The sequence below is a fragment of the Dromiciops gliroides genome, chromosome 4 (assembly GCF_019393635.1).
Source record: "Dromiciops gliroides isolate mDroGli1 chromosome 4, mDroGli1.pri, whole genome shotgun sequence".
NCBI lineage: Eukaryota > Metazoa > Chordata > Mammalia > Microbiotheria > Microbiotheriidae > Dromiciops > Dromiciops gliroides.
Window position 1 is genome coordinate 429189549 of NC_057864.1, and position 18657 is coordinate 429208205.

An 18657-nucleotide genomic window follows, 5' to 3' on the forward strand; every position below is an offset into this window, starting at 1 on the left:
ACCTCTATTGCATGTGTGGTATGTTTTAGAATTTGGAGGCTGAGTAAGGAAAATCAAGGTAAGTCAAAATTTCAGGTGAAGAAACAATGACAGCTTTGGTCTTCATTTATCCCCCTTATAAGCCCATGGCCAAATGTCTGGGGGATGAGCTCATTGGCTTTGGGGAAATTATTTGGAAAATAGCCAAGACCAGAAGAAAAAACTGCTACATGAACAGGGCCAAAGTTGGTCATATAAATCAAACTCTCCTCTCCATCACCCACCTTCCTTTTCTCCCTTACCCCCTTAACTAATTACAATGCCTAGAGATCACAAAAGCACAGATGTAAGAGAAGATAACATCTTGCTGCTCCACCAAGCACTCCCCTAAAACTCTTGGAAGTAAGGAAAATTAAAAGTGGTCAGAAGTGAGACTTTTCTAATTAAAAGTAAGAAAGAAAGCCGGAAAGATTAAAAAATTTTTTTTATCTGTGGCAGCTAGGTGGCGCAGTGGATAAAGCACCGTTCAAATCTGGCCTCAGACACTTGACACTTACTAGATGTGTGACCCTGGGAAAGTCACTTAACTCCTATAGCCCAGCAAAAAAAAAAAAAAAGGAAAAGAAATTTATCTCTTCTGCCCCTACCTCAATGAGCTGATCTGATGTCTGGGTTACCTAGGCAGCTAATGTAGGCTTACCATGAACCACCTAACTCTCATGAGACCCCTGTCATCTATATAGAATATTTTTCAATAAATCCTATTTGGTTGTATATAGGCTTTACCTTTTGTTATGGACATTCATTTACCACAATATCACTGATGTGGAAGATCATTTGTTGCCAAATGTAGGAAATGAAAGTGGATTTCATTCAACTGATTTTAAAAACAATCTCATGGACCAAGAGAATTAGTATTCAGTCTCTCAGGAAAATGTCAAATAGCCATCTCTTTGACATGCTCTAATCTCCCTTTCCATACCCCTCTTTTACTATCTGTTTTATTCTTCCCAGGTTGACATTGCCCTTGTGGTAACTTTAAGGTTCCTAATTTTATACCCCACGTAAGCCTGTCCTAACTCCCAATGTACACAAATCCTATCCTACCTAAATAAGACATTATAAAACAAAACAAAATAAAACAAACAAAAAAAAAACTTTAGGTGGGCATTAGGAGAAACAGGCAAGCAAATTGAACTCATTCACACTAAAGTATTAATGAGTGATAATCCTTTTAACCCTTTCAGAATCCTTTGAATTTTTGGAAGGACCCATGTTTATACATATGAATCTGCAATTAGTGGGATTTCAAGCAGTATAAAAAGTGATAAAGCTGCTGCTACAGATAATTCTTTTATCAGTCTTTATTTTATATTAATTCATTGATAACTTTCAGCAAAAAGTAGTTTCCAAGTTTTTTTCAATTTAGTCTTTTGTTTTGGACTAAGATCATGATCACAACCTCCTGCCTTTTTTTTTATAAGTCTTTGAAAGCATAAAAGATTTTGCTCTGCCCTATTTTAATTCTTTATGTATATTTCTGTTTCAAGTATGTTTCATGTAAGCAATATATTGTTGGATTCTGCTTTTTAATGCATTCTACTATCTTTCATTTTATGAGTTCATCCTAGTCACATTCTTAGATACAGCTGTATGTGTTTTCTTCCTTCCCATTCTTATACTTTTCTTAACTTTTTGTTTCCCCACCCCATTTATGAGTTTGTTTTTCTTAAGACTAAATCCCTATGATAACTTGTCTTCCCTCTTCCCTCCTTCCCCATTTTGGTAAGGTTTCCCTATTGAATGAAATGTATTTCTGTCCTCAACTGTGAGCATTTTCTTATGGGAATTCTTCCCAGTATTTCACAGGAAATATATATTTTTTTCTAAACATCAAATCTCAAGAAAAATTAGTTAAGAAATTAGGGGAGAGATACCTTTCCACTTTTCTCATCCTCTCCCTGTGATCACTCACAGTATTGAAATAAAACTTGGGAAACTGAAAAAAAATAAATTAGGAAAAAGTATATCTGTGAGAATTAAAGGTTGTAACAATCAATATAGAGACATTACTGTTTCAGGGAAATCCCCTAACATCAAGTTGAAAACCAGTAGAAACTACACAGAGTCAAAGGTTAATGTCATTTCCAGGATCCAAGACAGGAGCATATGGGAAAGAGGTAGTCATAGTCTAATCAGTCATCTTTGGTCATGTTTGTTGCCATGTTATAAGTATGTATTTGTAGTCTCTCTTTTTTTTTGTGAGGCAATTGGGGTTAAGTGACTTGCCCAGAGTCACACAGCTAGTAAGTGTTAAGTGTCTGAGGCCGGATTTGAACTCAGGTCCTCCTGAATCCAGGGCCGGTGCTCTATCCACTGCACCACCTAGCTGCCCCTTTAGCCTTTCTTTCCCAAGCCCAAGAAGCCCCTTTACCCATAAAACTGTGCCACCTAGCTGCCCCTATTTGTAGTCTCTTTTACTGGTAAAAACTAAGTTATTCCTACACTTAACAAATACTAATAATTTTACATGCATAATTTATTTTCTTTTTACAGATCCTATAAGTAGTATTTCTACTTATAGAAGCAAAATAAATCCTTACATGGGCAATTTTGATGTGATTCTGTGTGGTGCTGTTAACTTCACTAACAAATCTACAAGTTATCTTATTCAAATACTTCCCAATAATATTTTCTGATGTTTTCCAGTTTTTGAATATTCACATTAGGCTATAGTTCTTTATAAATACTATTAAGCTTGATATCTCATTTCAGAAATAATAACTTTAAAATATTAAATACTTGTGTTATTGTTCAATTTTTAAATGACTTTTGCACATTATATTGCTGTTCCCTTTTAATATTTTCTATTATTGAATGTCAATATCAAGTAAAGATCATTTTGTTATTGAAATATATAATATTGTCATATATATTCATAATAATAAACTGGGCAGTATATGTACTGAGAAATAAATTCAGATACCAACAATAATTGTGTTGCTCTGATGCCAGGAGTGGAGCCGCATTTCAGCTCCAGCTTCTAGTTCAATTTGAAATGTGCAGTAAAATAACCAAGCCCAGGAACCCAGATTAAGGAAACTTGCAGTTCTATCACTTTGAATCAGCATTTTCTAGTGGCTTGATTGTGACTGAATCCAGTAGCGATATACTAGAAAAGTGGCAAGATAAAAGTAGTGTGATAGAAACCTGAACCCAGGTCAGGAATTTATGGAGCTCAGACCAGGAGGGCAGTGATCAGGTTTTAGACTGGATCAGAATGCTTTGGGAATATAGAAAGCCCAAAGCAAGAGCTCTCCACACAGGCCCTCTTTCCTCCTTCCTGTCTCCTCCCATAAAATAGGAGGCTCTTCAAGTTGATTAGCTGGTAGCCTTGATAGACAGCACCCATGAGCAAACGTCACTTCCTGACGCCAAGGAAAAGCCACATGGTCTTGCCCTCTGAGGCATTTTCCACCCTTCTATCTCCGTATGCTGACCTGGACTGAAAAAAACGTTTTTTTTTTCTTTGATTTCTCTGTCCATATTTGGTCTGGTGTATTTTTTGCATCTTTATAGAAGAGGGAACATGAAGAGAGTTTGACCTTTACAAGCAGAAAGACCAACTCATCAGAGACCACAGTGAAGAAAATAGTGTGTGTGTGTGGGGGGGGGGGGGTTGATCTCAGTAATGTTAGATTAAGAGGAGGAAGACAAGATAAGAGGGAATGCTGGTGAACTGTCAGTTATTTTAGTGAAGTATGAGGCAAACTAGCTAATAGTGGGGGAGGAGAGGGTACTTGGGGTGACATGGGAGGCAGAAGCAAAGATAATATGAAACATGCTTTGGTAGATAGAGAATCAGGATTTCCTTGATGTCAATAGTCCAGTTAAGATTAGCTTTTTTTTTTTTTTTGAGGGGCAATGATGGTTAAGTGGCTTGCCCAGGGTCACACAGCTAGTAAGTGTCAAGTATCTGAGGTCAGATTTGAACTCAGGTCCTCCTGAATCCAGGGCTAGTGCTTTATCCACTGGGCCATCTAGCTGCCCCATTCATTTTTAATAGACTCGGTAAACCTATTTTCATAATTTCCTCTAGTTCCATTTAGTAGCACATGAATAGGAGAGGAGGATCCTTTGAAATTATTCTTGTTCATGATCACTATAAATAGGCCACACCTATCTCCCCAAAGTTAGGTGTTCTAAGTGGTGGTTAGTTTTCACAGCTTTTCTTCTACTTCTGATCCTATAGAATCTCTAAAAGTGACAGATTTGGTTTATTTTTTTTTTGTATGGATAATATAACAATTGGAGTGACCCCACCTGCTGGAGAGTTACTGTAGGAAAGCTCTGCCATGAGGAGAAGGTGACTGAGGGCAAGCCATGTGGTTTGCAAGGTCAGTTCCTTGGTGTCAGGAAGTGACATTTGCTCATGGGTACTGTTGATCAAAGCTACCAGCCAATTATCTTGGAGCTGTGTGTGCGTGTGGATGGGATGTTCCCGGTTCCACAGGAGGCTTGTGGGATGAAGAAGGGGCGAGGCTCGCTCTCTCACTCTCTTTCAGGAGGACTTCAGGGGGGAGCGGAGCAGGAGACCCTGGCTCCCCGAGATAGATAACTGAATCTAGGCCTCTTTCTCTCTTCACCAAATTCTTATTTTCCTTAATAAATGCTTAAAAGTCTAAACTCTTGCTAAAGCTTATAATTTATTTGTGACCACTCATTAGATATTTTTGACAGTATAGTTAGATAGTAACCTTTCAGTAACAAAAAAATTTAAACTAAGTATCTTAACACCAAATGGCAAATTTTACTTCATAGATGTCACTGAAACAGTAGGGTTAGACCTTTGAATGGAATATGGCTCTGAAAGTGTGTACCTGTTTAAAAGAAACAAGAAAGGTGGGGTATTATAGAGTGGAGATATATATAAGAAAAAGAAGATACAAGAGAAAATCTAGGAGAGTGAAGACATATTGGTTTGATGGATTCAGAAAGAGGCAATATTGTCATCAGAGTATCCTGCAGAATGGAAATAAATGAGAAGTTCAGATACTGATTACGAGCCTAACAGTGGTTAGTGCCAGCGGTGATGGGGAATGTTAATTATCCAGACATCTATTGGGAGTTCTCGGTGTTATAAAGGCAGATCAGCTAATCACTTCTTTATTTGACTTAACATTTTCATCTTTCAAAAGGTAGAGGTGACAAAATGGGATATCTTATGCTGGCTCTGCTTTTTGCCAACAGGGTGGACCTAGTTGCTTAGGCTGAAATGATGAAAACTGGATTTTTTTAAAAGTTTATAATTGAGGAAAGGAAAACTAGGCTGAGTCTGACATACACCCTTGAATTGGGAGAACAAATTTCAAAGGACTCAAAGAAAGGAAAGGGATCTTGCCTATACATACCTATACACACATAGATTCCTATATGCTTGTATATACATATACATATATGTGAGATATATCTGTGCATATTAGAGATGCATCACATGTCTTGTGTAGATTCTCTTAAATCTGGTTGCTAACCATTTACGAGTAACTCCTGTGTGTGTATAATTTTTAAAAAATTTTCACTTGATTATATTCAATCCTCTGTGTATGTAATGGTGTAATGATAATAATAATTTCTAGCATTGGTTGTATACATACATAAGCAAGGGAGGTGATCTGGCATAATAGAGGTTAGCCTTGAAGTAAAGAAGACCTAGGTCCAAGTACTACTTCTGATACATTTCAGCTGCCTGACTACCAGTAAGTGACAACTCAGGTCCCTAGGCAACTCTCCTTAAGACTATAAATTGCCCCTGTGGAGAGAATTTCCATAACAGCTGTTTCCTACATCAGTGAAATTACATATGGGGAGATGGATGTGTATCTCTATACACATACATATATACACACATATATCAGATGTATATGTGCATATGCATATAGGTATATAATATGACTAAATTATTGCCATAAGTATTTAAAAACAAAAAAGATTATCGTGCCCTCAAGTAGATGATAAAAGTTTTCATGGGGAAATAGGTATTAAATTGAAACTGAAGGGATAGGTTGTATTGAGAGAAGGGAGGAAAACATTCCAAGTCATAATTTTGATATGGGGTTTGTATTGCCAGGCAATGGGGGAAAAAAAAAGTACCGAAATAAGTGGTGATAAGTTTTGTTTTGTTTTGCTCTCAGTGATCTGATAATTGACACAATACCTTGGAACATTCAATTATATCAAGTACTGCAATATAGTACAATCGAATACATGATATACTGAGATAATACTGGAATTATGTATATGTATTTGTGTATACATATGCAGGGGTGTGTTGATACAGGTTTAACAACTGGTTGGGGGCTAAAAGTACAAATGACACATTTAAGTTTACTCTGCTTTGTTAACATTTTCTCTACCACTTTTAAAAACCTACTCAACAAAACAAATCAAGCTCTGATTTCTAACTTTTCAGTATTTTCAAAGTAGAAATGCTCATACTCAAAATTTAGCAATCAGTGAGAACTGGTTAGAGGTGATTCTAGCAACCCTTAATGTATACCAGCTGATAAGGTTTACTTTCACCTGATTATCAACACAAGGAATGACATTTATCTTGTTTTGTAGTTAGTACAGAAATTCTAGTCAGATATCTTCATGTCCTTAGAATATGAAGCATGTTGGTAATTACTTTTGAAATGGTTATTTCTGAGATATAAATGAGTAAACATCTGTTCCCAAATTAGAATGGAGTAGTAAACTACAGTAAAACATTTTCCCCATCAGTTTTAATTTGTGATGTTCTGATGTAATTTTAAATTTTATGACATCTGTATGAGAGAGAGAGATTTAAACTAGTTGTCCTAACTGGTTATGTTAGTTATATTCACCAAAGAGTCTTTAGATTAGATTATTCCTCTCTGTTATGACAGTTAGGTGGTGGTGTAGTAGACAGAGTGCCTAAAGTCAGGAAGACCCATCTTTCTCAGTTCAAATATTGCCTCAGATTTTTTTTGTTGTTAATTTTTACTATCCACTTAATTATTTATTATTTACTATTTATTGAATTGATGAATTAACATAATAACAATTAATTATTGATATCCATATGAGCATAATTAATAAATTAAATAACGAATAAAAGTTTAAAATTAATGTTCACTAATCATTTAATTAGTTAATTGGTATTTACTAACTATGCGACCCTGGGCAAGCTACTTAAGCCCATTTGCTTCAGTTTCCTCATCTCTAAAATGAGCTGGAGAAGGAAATGACAAAATACTTTAGTATGTTTGCCAAGAAAACCTGCCTCGCATGGGGTCCTTCGGAAGAGCTGGACATGACTGAACAACAAACTTTTATGACTCATGCCAGATTAGATTATTTTGCTTGGTACTAAAAAACAGAGTTGGGACCAATTAGTAGATGTTAAAAGGTGGTAGATTAGGAAGAACAATTGCCTAAGACTTACAACTGTCCAAAAAATAGAATGGATTGTCTTCAAAAGTTGTGAATTCTGGGGGCAGCTAGGTGGCACACTGGATAAAGCACTGGCCCTGGATTCAGGAGGACCTGAGTTCAAATCTGCCCTCAGATACTTGACACTTACTAGCTGTGTGACACTGGGCAAGTCACTTAACCCTTATTGCCCCTTCAAAAAAAAAAATTCTTCATGACTGGAACTATTTAATGGATGATCATTTGTAGGAGATTTTGTATAAGCATATCCATCTTTTAGGTATAGGCTGTAGTAAGTAAAATATCTTAGAATTCTTAAGATTCTGTAGTTCTGTGGATTTCTTCAAATCCATTGGAATCCCAAGCACCTAAAAAAGAGCTAGGCTGTGTCCATGAATAAGCTCTAGAAATGTTTGTTCAAGCCTAAAGGCTCACACCATCAGCTGTGTCCCCTAGATTGGAGGGTAGAGCCATGAACTTCCAAATCTCCATTTAAAGAGTTAGTTCAGCACAGACATATCCTCACTTCCCATCTACCTATACTTTCCAATTTCTCCACTATGTCCCAAGAAACTCATTACTGATAAAACCTCATTGTTCTGCAAGATCCAATCAGCCTTGTGACTCACATCTCACTCCTCCTTCTGAACTTCTGTTCGGAGGGTGAAACCATAAACTGAAAAAATCTCTGTTCAGACCATCTCATTTCTCATCTGGCTGCATTATTTTGAAACTTCTCTGACTCTTTCATAATCCCCCTGGGTCTGTTACCTTCACAGATCTATCTTTTCCCTACCTGCTTCTCCCTTTGGGCTTCTTTTTCTGTTTCTGTTTCTGTTTTTTGGTTTTGTTTTTGTTTTTTGTTTTGACTCCATTAGATAAGCTCCTTGAGGACAGGGGCTGTATTTCTATTTTTGTATTTGGATTCCCAGTGCTTAGCATGCTTTCTGACACAAACTGGTGCTTAATAAATATTTATTGACTGCTGGAATAAAGGCTTCAGCGATGTCCTAGAGGTGTTGGAGGAGCCATTGTTAAAATTTTCAATTTGAGCATTTATACCTAAGTTGTCAGCATGTGTTACAACTTAGTGCTTGATTGATTGTTTTCTTGATTGTCCAGACCAGTGCTTCTTAAACTTTTCCCATTTTCAACCCCTTTTTCCAGGAGAAATTTTATAGGACCCGGGGTATACATAACCTTTTAGTGTTGCCAAGTTTTTCAGGAACCCCACATTCAGTTACTGGACCTCACGAGGGATTGACCCACACTTTAAGAAGCTAGATTCTAGACCAAGAAACTGATGAAGAAAATGTTAATAATACAGATTAAGCTTAAAAGTGTGTCTTGTGTACATTTTAAAACTCTGGTTGTTAACACTTACTAGCATAGCCCTATATGAAGCAAATTGCTCTGGGAATGTGGGTAACTTGACATGCACATGCTTTTTATGCTATGTGCTTCTAGCATTTAGAGACTAAGTTTACATGTCATCATCACTACCTATTTCCTATCAGGCCTAGCATCCAAGTGTTATATTTTGGCTTTTCTTTCTTGCCCTCTGAATTTAAATGATCACAATTTTAGAGCTAGAAGAGATTTTGAACATCATATAGCTCAATCCCTTCATTTTATAAATGAGGAAACTGAGTCCCACATGAGGTGAATTTCCAGCTTCAGTAATAAGCATTTATATTGCTTCAAGGTTTGCAAAGTGCTTTACAAATACCATTGGTTATTCACAATAATCCAGGGAAGTTGGTGCTATTATTAACCTTATTTTACAAATAAAGAAACTGAGTCAGATAGGGGTTAAAGGACTTGCCCAGAGTCATGCAGTTCGTAGGTTTCTGAGGTAGGATTTGGATTCAGGGGGCCCTGACTCCAGGTGTAGCATTCTACCCACTGTACCACCCATCTGGGGGAAGGGCAAGGGAGGTCAGGGAAATTGTATAGGAAAACACCGTCTCCTCAGCACCACTGGCTCACTTGAGCTGGTCTTTCATATTAAGCTTAACTCCTTAATTCTGTTAGAAATTATTTTATATTATGTTAATAACCAATTATTAAATTAAGGTTAAGACTTTTTTTCTTTATTTCCTCATTCAAAGACCAGGCCCTGTGGGTCAGTCAGCCAGTCTCTGAAGGACAAGGCTGATAGATGAGATTACCTAAATTCTCTGGGAAACTGCTCCTATATCTTGGGCAGGCCCCCACCCACCTAGGAGGCCTTATTTCTGTTTAGAGTGTAAGTAGGATCTAACCTAAGCATTAAGCTTATGCCCTTGCACCCCTCCATTGGAGGGAGAAAACCAATTTGAGTAGTCTTGATGTGGGATGGAATTAAGGTCAAATTGATCGTGAGTCATCCCAAAAGAATTACAAGACTCAGTGACTCAGTTTCCCAAGTTTTATTGCAATACTGTGAGTGAACACAGGAAGAGAACCAGAATAGTGGAAAGGTGTCTCTCAAATAAGGAAAGAAAAGACAGTTATATTTATAATATGGATAAATTATCAGTCTCATTATAATAATCTCTGCCTTAGGGAGGTACAGAGGAGGGCCTATCCTAATTTAGAGTTCCTGTGGTCCTAAGCCAATCCCCAGGCGGGTACCTTTTTCCATGGAGGTGTGTTTTGGGGGTTTACACATCATAAGGTGAATCTGGGGACAAATTTGGCCTTTTCTGCGCATGTCTCTTTCTGGTTTCCATGCTTAGTTTCAAAACATCTTCATTTATCATTTATTTCTAGTCTAAATTTCTGTAGCCTGTCATTTTTTCATTGTTATATGACCTGCCCCTTTATGTTCCTGTTATAGGTACTGATTAGTGTGGGTAAGAGAACTTAGCATCCTGACTTATAAGTTATCCATAAACTGGGGTCTGAATCCCTCTTAGGGCTCATGCTTGGGTCTTAGGTTTTTCTGTTAACCGCTTTTTTTGTCTCCTACATCATTCCTCCCTTTTCATATACCCTGGAGAAAAAGGACAAAGTTCATCTCTTCTGTTACTGCTCCCTGCTGAGTGGGGGTGATGTAAGGGCCCATGGCAGGGTTTATGAATTGAGAGAGATCTAGTTACAAATGCAAGAACCACAATACAAAACACAAATGATTTACAAACAGACCAAGGGTCAACAGGGACCCTAATACAGAATAAATCTAAGAATCCCATGAAAAAAAACTGAACGAAGCAAATAGTTGTGAACAGTTTCAGCCATCCAGATAACCTCTGTACTGGAGCTCAACCTTCAGGAGGTGTTCCGAACCATACAGACTCTGCCTCCGTCCAGGACCACATTTGCCAGAAAGTTAAAGCACTCTTCCAATTCTTATAACCCTAATGCAGTAAAATTAGAAACTTATTCTATTACCAAAGTTAAATTTGTAAGCATAGCTTCATGTTCAAGTTACCCAACAAAAGGAATAGTGAGGGCAGCAGTTTTCCAGACCCACCAAAGAAAGTTATCCCAGGTTTCTCTTTTGACTCTAATATAAGAAGAGGCAGTAGCATTCTTACTCTGAGATCCAAATAGCCCAAAATAACATATGGGCTTAATCAGTTGGTAGTTAACACTGAAGACTTATAATCTTCTCCTTGGTATAGAAAGGGGAGATACCTTTGGGGCACAGTAGGGTGGCAAGGGCACCAGGGCTAGAGTGGACCAGTGAATGGACTTAACAGCTTATCTAGCAGCAAGGTCTACCCTGTGATTCCCTTGTGCTATATAGTTGGTAGCTTGGTGTCCTTGGCGGTACATAACAGAGATCTGACTGGGCAGATTTATGATAAAACCTAAAATGCATAACTATGTTTCCTAGTTATCATCCTCCCTCTCATCTGAATGGGGAGGAATTTCACTTTCTTCTAAACCAAAAAGATACTCAGTTAATTTAACCTTATCATAATACCATATAAGCATTAGCAAGCAGATGGCAAACCTGAATATTAATATACCTAGTTGTCTGACATATCAAGTGACCACACATTTAAACTGAAAACAATAAGATCTTACATAATTGCATTGTGCTCATTTCTTCTATTGACTACTTGCTCTGATTATAGAAATGTGCTATAAAAGAAAAAGCAGGGACATGATTATAAGGCCAGGATAAAATATCCTTAGCTCTGTTTGATTTCAGGTAAAAGGTTACAAGTGATACATACAGTAATAGCCAAATTCAGGGATAGCCAGGTGGAAAAACATTTCCTGTTCAGTAGGAAATCAATGAGCCAAAAGGAACCTACCTCGGTTTGAATCCAAAATTGTCCTCTCGGTATTTTCCCAGATACCTCCACCTGTAAGCAGCACATTCCCTCTTGTGGCATTTATTTGTAGCATTACTTAACCATGCAAACAATTATACCTGAATTCAAAACTCAAAACGATATAAATTACAGTCCCAAAATATTTTATCTTAAGTAGCAAACCTCTACTCTCATGAAATTGCAATGAGAAAAAAAAATTACCAGGACACACATATTTTTTGGTTTTTCCTTCCTTCTTCTCAGGTTTAAACTTTATCCTAATGTAAAGATCAATCATTAGAAATTACTTCTATACAATAAGCAGCCTTATAAATCCTCAGCAAAACCATTCCTTGTAACAAGCTCTTTTCTGGCAAATTTACAAATTTTAAAAAGTCTAGAAGGCCTTTTTCTGTGTAATAATTTACAAGCTTCCAATGCTTTCCTCTGTCTTAGAGGAAACAACTAATGTACCTGTTTTTGTTAAAACCATCAATTGCTTTGTTTCCAATAATTTTAATACACATACATCAATTTAAAAGTAACTTAAAACTTAGCAGTATTCCAACAGCATTTTAGTTTTCCAATCAAACTCAATTACTCTTTGGTTTCTTCCAGAATTCACAAACCTTGAAATGGCAGGTGAGAATTTAGAGTGGCATTGCACCTAAAATATACTCCCCCTCTTTTTTTATCAAAATTCCAAATTCTTTGAATAGTCAATACAAAATGGCACAGCTTTCTTTCTATTTGCTTTTACCAATAATTTAAAATACTATGGAGAGTTTCTTAAGATTTTTTTTTTTTGTGTGTGTGTGAGGCAATTGGGGTTAAGTGACTTGCCCAGGATCACACAGCTAGTAAGCGTTAAGTGTCTGAGGCTGCATTTGAACTCAGGTCCTTCTGAATCCAGGGCCGGTGCTCTATCCACTGTGCCACCTAGCTGCCCTTCTTAAGATTTTCTAAACATTCTCTCACTCACCTCTCCCTTGCTGCACCTCCAGCACCTGAGAGGGAGGGGGGGAGAAAAAGCAAGCAGTGGTGCAACCACAAGTCATTCTTGACTAGAGATCATTTTTCTTTAAAACTATTACACATTACAAATAGTTCCTGATTTTTCACCATTCCACTACAAAAGATTTCAAAGTGGCAGCATTTTCAAACCAGGTTTTACAATGTTCATCTAAGGCTATGAATGCCAAGCAAAGAATTAACATCCCAATTCCAAATTCAAACTCTTAAGTAGACACACACCTGTAAAGATGTCCAGAAGTCAGAGACTTCCCTTCCCCCTACTTTCAGAGCCTGGCCACCATTCTGAAAGACGATGGGGGTACAACCAAAAATTCCCCACAGATTATACAACGTAATTACAACATTTGACAGATATAAATGTACAAGACAACAAGCAGCTGTGTATGACAAGCATACAAACAGCCATAAGATATTACTTCTTCCTGACCAACCCACTCTGGTAGGGGCTAATCAGGAGGTCTGTTACCTTAAATCTTTCTCTTGCAAAAAAGTCATTTGTTTCTTTTCACCCATGTCCATTTTTTCCCCTTTTTCCCAAATGTGTAAGGATACACCCGAGGGGTCGTGCAGAATGATTTCTCTCCTTGTTCCTTTAGGATGGGTTGGGCTAAGACTGCACCTGAGAAAAAATCCTACCTCAGACCTTGGGGGCCCACCCAATGCAACAGGTGTCTGAGGTAACAGAGGAGAAAAACACAATGCATACTCTGTCCTGGGGAATCCAAGAGCTAAATGAGGGGGTTGCTGTGGCCAGACAGTATTGCAATAAAACACCACCCGTTTTCTTTTTCAGGTCAGTGCAATTGGACTTGTCCTAATTTGTCAAAATTTGCCCCAAATTACCCTAACTTCCTGACCCATTCGTAACCTCCCGGAGATTACCTACACCTCACCTGCATCCATGTGAGTGTCAATTAATTATCCACAAAGAACCCAATCCAGGGCATCCCCCAGACTGCTAGGTCTTGCCAAAAGGGCAACCCTGTCATTTTTTTTCATTGTTATATGACCTCCCCCTTTATGTTCCCATTATGGGTACTGATTACTATGGTTAAGAGAACTTAGCATCCTGACTTGTAAGTTATCCATTAACTGGGGTCTGAATCCCTCTTAGGGCTCATGTTTGTGTATTAGGTTTTTCTGTTGCCTCCTCCATCAGTCTGGGTAAATATGCATTCCTTTGTCCAGCTTAGGGTGACTGAGTCTCAGGATCAAGCCACACTCTCAGCAGGAGAGGCTAAAGATCTGTAAGGGGCTAAAATTCTAGCTAGTCTGTCTAAAATATATAATGAGTGGTCTCCAATAAATTATAAGCTTTAGCAAGAGTCAGACTTTTAAGCATTTATTAAGGAGAATAAGAATTTGGTAAAAAGAGAGAGAGAAAGGCCTAGATTCATCTATCTATTAAAGGGAGAGAGAGCACTCCTCACTACCTTCTCCACCAGAGTCCTGAGGAAAAAGCTCGAGAGCACCAGCCTCTCCCCCTCTTCCTCCCACAAGCAAACGTCACTTCCTGACGCCAAAGAGCTGGATGTCTTGCCCTCAGATGCCTTCTCCTCATGGCGGAGCTTTGCCACAGTAAGTCTCCAGCAGGTGGCATCATTCCAATCGTTACAGACCTCACCTCTTCATTTAAATGCCTACCTCCTCATTAATTATTCACCATTTAGGGTTGATTTCTCCTTCCAGAGGCAGTCGATTTCAAAAAAAATATTTAAGACATTCATTGTCTCCACTAGATGTCTTTGGCTACCTACTAACCAATTTATTGATCATCAGCCAGCCTCATTAATAAATTGATAATTGATTGCCCAGGAACTCTGTCTTTCAGACTTTTTATTCATCTCAATCCCTTTAGTTAAGCTCCTTAATACACCGTCTTTGTTACCCATCTTTTAGGTATGAATTCCAGATATCTAAGCACCAGGTGTGACAAACACAGCATCTCGAATCTGCTCGAGCTGCTCCACATGTCAATCCTATAAGAGCAAAGAGAGCCCAGAGGAAATAGGCAGTTCCCATTTGATAGTCCCACTGATCAGTTAAATGCTTTGGGACTCAGTCTTCATAAAGTATCGGGAGATGGAAATTACCTTTTTGTGTCAATCTTATAATCAGCATGCTTTTAAGGCCAAAGCTTATGGAGGACGCCCTCTAGCATATACATGCTGGGGAAACACTTCTGAAGGGAATGGAATTATGCTCTTTTTCTAATCATTGTTTTCTGTAAAGTTCAGACCATTTCTATTTTATTCTTTTTTTGTATCACCCTTAGAGAAGTCAAGTTCCATCATTATCCATGTACCCTCATACATACATATGTCTCATTCTGAACCCTTCAATCATCTATCAGTTTCATCAATGAAGGGATTTGAAGGGACACAGGAAAATCTAATTACAGGGGAAGATGACTTGCTCTGGTACTTTGAATTCTCTCTCCTGCCATAAGCCCTATGCCTGCAAAACATTACCTCTTCATCTCCCCGTCTCAGAATCTTTCTTTGACTTCAAGGTTCAGGTTGTTACTTACCTCCACAATGAAGCTTTCCCTCTTTTCTCCAGGATCCAGAAATAGCAGCCCTAGCTCGGAATGTCTCTTGTTGTTGTTGTCCTTTGTTCTCAAAGAGGAGCATGACATCGAGGTGATGTCATGACTTGCACTGAATTGGATTTAAGTGAGGGAGGACTGTATAAAGTCACCAACCTTACTCTCTTCCCAGAGCCATCTGGGTCCTGTGGCAAGATATACATCAGGATGACTGGAGTTGGCTCTGGATGTTTAAGGCAATTGGGGTTAAGTGACTTGTCCAGAGTCACACAGCTAGTGTCTGAGGTGAAATTTGAACTCAGGTCCTCTTGACCAGGGCCAGTGATCTGTCCAGTGTGCCACTTGGTCTCTACCTTGCCACTGGCCTCTCCTGTATCCTAGAGACATGAAAGTTGTTATTGAGCCAGCAACTCTATCCCCACCACATGCTGCCTCAGGATTTCCATGTTGTACTGGGTCCAGGGTTCTTTCTTGGCACCATTTATGGAGAAATCTGTGAGATAAATAAATAGATGTTGATACTTTTGTGAACTTTTTAAATGGCTCTATCTTTCAAAGATCTCTTACATAAACAGAGGATATAATTGCCCTCCTTACACTAAAAAAAAAGCTGCAGATTAGTGAGTCAGGGGTCTCTTTGTCTCTCTATTTATGTGTGTCTCTCCTCTCTCCCCTCCCCTCCCCTCTCTTCACTCTCTGTTCATTTCTCTTTTCTCTCTCTGTCTCTGTCTTTGTCTCTATCTCTGTTTCTCTCCTCTTTCTGTCTCTTTCTTCTCTGTCGGTATCTCTTTTTCCTCTCTGTCTCTTTCTGTCTGTTTCTTTCTCTGCCTCTCCAAATGACCTTATATTTATTTAGCTTATCCATTCATTCACTCTGAAAGCTTTGCCTGCTAGCCTTCTGACTCTGCTGACCTCAGCTTATTACTTTAGATTACTAGTCCTTTAAGGGATGGAGGAAGGGAATTGATTCTTTTGGGTGAGCAGAGAGAGCAGGAGGGAAATGTTCATTTATAGGCAACAGGGCAGTCCCTACCACAGAGCTAAGCAAGATACCCTGGGTGAACAGCAATTGAAGGCTATTGTCTCATGAATTATCGGGTAAGGCTGCAGATCCCATGAATCCTTGCTTTGAAGAAGGTGAAGTAGGGCAAGATGTTTAAGTTGTGTGTACAAACCCTTTTCTATTGAAATAAGTTGTTTCTGTGTATGTAATTTGATACAGTTCAGTGTTTTGAAATTGGTTTCAGGCTTGTTGACAGCTAAATATTTGTGCTGAAGTCCAAGAGCACAAACAGAACTGCCAGCTCAAGTTCCTAATGTCCCTGGCCTTGCCTGTGTTGTCTCTGACCTTGCTGTTAGAATTCTGTGCAGGGAGTCCAGAGTCTACACCATTGCACACAATGGATCCCTCTGGTATAGGTTCAACTTTTCTGTCGGAATCTCTATTATCTTTGTCTAGGAAGTTTTCTGTGGTATCGATGAATTACATAACAGTTATTTTTATTTATTTACTTATTTTTTATCTAGCTATCTATCTATCCAGTTAGCTGTCTAAATTGTTTATTGCTAAGAAGGACCTCCAGGGTCACATAGTGGGTAGAATGCGGGACTTGAACAGACAAGTCACTTCAACTCTCTGAACTTCTCTTTTCTCATCTGTAAAATGGGGTATTAATAAGACCTGCAGTACCTACCTCTCTTCACAGGATTGTTACAGGACTCAAATGAAATAACATATGTGAAGCATTTTGCAAACTTTCATAGCACTATGTATATAAAGTATTATAAAGTGGAGTACCAGTGGTTATACAATAGAGTCGGCTATACATGTTGTATCCTGTGATTAGATTGACAGGGGCCATTTTCCATTTTATTTTTTGTCACCATACCTAATGTAGCCCCTGGTACAAAGTAGGTACTTAATAAATGTATGTTAATGAGTGGATTGATGACATAGGTAGAAAGTAAGCCTCTTGAGGTTAGGCACTGTTTCAGTTTTTGTCTTCATGCCCTAAGGATTTAGAAGACTGCCTAACCCATGGTAAGAGCTCAATCAATACTTGTTGAATTGAAGAGGAGTAGTTTGGCAAAGTGGAGAGAGTGCTAGACTTGAACCCTGAAGACTAGCATTTATATCCTGCCTCTGGCACCATTAGTTGTGTGACCACAGACAAATCTCTCTGGGCCTTAGTGTCCTCATCTGTAAAATGAGGGGGTTGGACTAGAAAGAATGCCTTCCTACTCAAACTATATGATCCTAATGAAATGCAATTGGGTTGTTTTTCTTTTTTAAAGGATACAGGAAAATCTAATAATTAAGGTGGAAGGGATGGGAAGACATACAAGTCAAAACCTCATATGTTCTTTGTGGCATTACCTAATTAAGGAAGCCTCAAGAGATCAGTGATTAAGTTTATTGGTGTCTCTATTCATTGGTTTGATAAGAAAATAATTCTGTCCGGCATTCACCTAGGCAAAGGGTAAAATTAGACAGGCTATCTTCTTCCAGACCAATGATGAGGAATTAATTGGTAAACCAAAAAGATTTTTGTGACCAGCTCTTATTTAAGACAGAGCCAGGCTGTAGAGGCGAGGAAGGCAAATACAACATGTCAAAAACTGGCATTTCTATGCTGAGGGAGGAAGCTGTGGACAAGAGTCCATCTATTCTAGATGTATACTCCTTGGAGGGAGGGGAAAGTTTCCCAGAAGCTCTTTGTGTCATCTTGTGGACTTCTTTTTTTGGTCTTCTGAGAGGATCATTTTCCTTTTATTAGCTTAGAAGAAAACCAGAACTGATTTTCTAAGGAAGATGAGGAAAGAGTCTGAATCAATTATACTTATTTTGTTAAACAGGCTTCTTAATCTGGAGTTCATGAATTAAAAGAAAAAAATCTTCCCCACCTTTCTTTTGCGGGGCAATGAGGGTTAAGTGACTTGCCTGGGGTCACACAGCTAGTAAGTGTCAAATGTATGAGGCTGGATTTGAACTCAAGTCCTCCTGAATCCAGGGCTGGTGCTTTATCCATGGCACCACCTAGCTGCCCCCTAAAAACATCTTGATAACTATATTTCTTTTTTTTATTATTTTTTGCAAGGCAATGAGGGTTAAATGATAACTATATTTCAATATCATTAGTTTTCTTTGTAACCCATTGTCTTTTATGCATGTCTGAACATTATTCTGAGAAAGAATGCATAGGCTTCAAGAGACTACCTATTTCAGTAACAATGCCTTAACAATTGCTCTAATAAAGCCCCGGGTGACCAGAATTTTGTCCTCTAATGAACAAATATTACACTATTCAGGTTAGAATATTATATTTTCTTTTTTCCATCTCCTCCCTCCCCAAGCCTCCTCCCAAGCTCAGCCCCACAAAATACACAGTGCTG

At 38.3% G+C, this 18657-nt stretch overlaps 1 protein-coding gene across 1 annotated transcript in view; it reads left to right on the forward strand.

Annotated features, from left to right (window-relative positions):
* The first annotated feature begins 16233 nt into the window (after positions 1–16233).
* LOC122753671 (pancreatic alpha-amylase-like) overlaps positions 16234–18657 on the forward strand; it is a 29188-nt gene continuing 26764 nt past the window's right edge. The window contains exon 1 of the mRNA XM_044001244.1: positions 16234–16362. The gene's annotated coding sequence lies outside the window, so the exon portion shown is untranslated. The remainder of the gene's footprint in view (positions 16363–18657) is intronic.